The following is a 1,174-nucleotide window of genomic DNA, read 5'->3' on the forward strand; positions in this document are numbered from 1 at the left end:
TATTTTACTATATTTTACCCTTATCAATGTTCTTAAGGTTCTGTATTATATTATAGTCATGAAATATTATTTAATGGTATATTACTGCACAAACATCTTTCCTATTATTGTGTTTCTGATGTTTACACAGCAAAATAAGTTCCCTTTTAACAATTTGTATACATATTTGTCAGTGACATTGATTACATTTTTTCAGAATATGTCAACATTCTCATCATTTCTATTCTGATTGCTCCAATTCCATTAGTTAGATTCCTTGCCCCATTTCGCCTCATAGAGTAATTCTTGATTTTTTTTGCATAAATATTTCTAATTCTACATTCAATGATATAATGTTAATATCTTGAAATCTGCCACAGTGGGATTATTTATTCTCTGGTAATTGTCAAGAGCTATAAACTAGGACTTAATTTATTGTGTTGTTGATTTTATAAGCTAATAGTAAAAATGTCAATAATATTAAACTTAAAACTGCTCACCCGTGTAGATGTTACATGGTTAATATCACCAAACAATTGAGGAAATATTTTTCTAGAGTGGCTGGTTGGACCTACAGTTCTGGAGTGCAGGAGAACAATCTAACTTGGAGGCATAGTTTAGGGGATACCTGTAAATATTTAGTAATTTGAGACTTGAGAGGAGATGAAGCTTTTCTATGTGTTCTGTCCAAACTCATTTTGGAATCACAGCTTGGAGACATTTGGATAAATAATGGCAAATACAGAGTATTCTAGTACTCACTGACCAAAGAATGGTACATTCATCATCTGAACTAAATAATGTCTCTGAAAATACTGAATGCTTCCATCAGGGTAGGCGGTACTTTCCCTCTTCCAAATCCCTGGTAACCACTCACAGACATTTGTCTCTGTGTCTTTGCCTATTCTAGGTATTCCATATGCATGGGATCACACATATTTGCTATTTTGTGTCTGACTCATTTCATCGTTCACTCATATTGCACCATGTATTAAAACTCCACTTCTCCTATGGCTAAACAGTATTCCACTGTATGCATAAGCTGTGTTTATCCATTCATTTGCTGATGGACAGTTGGGTTGCTTCTACCTTTTAACTATCGTGAGCAACACTGCAATGAACACTGGTGTGCAAGTATCTGTTTGAATCTCTGATTTCAAGTCCTTTGGACAGACATCCAGAAGTGGAACAGCTG

Source organism: Echinops telfairi, unplaced genomic scaffold (assembly GCF_000313985.2).
Source record: "Echinops telfairi isolate 266 unplaced genomic scaffold, ASM31398v2 ScPeMD7_31;HRSCAF=116, whole genome shotgun sequence".
Taxonomy (NCBI): Eukaryota; Metazoa; Chordata; class Mammalia; order Afrosoricida; family Tenrecidae; genus Echinops; species Echinops telfairi.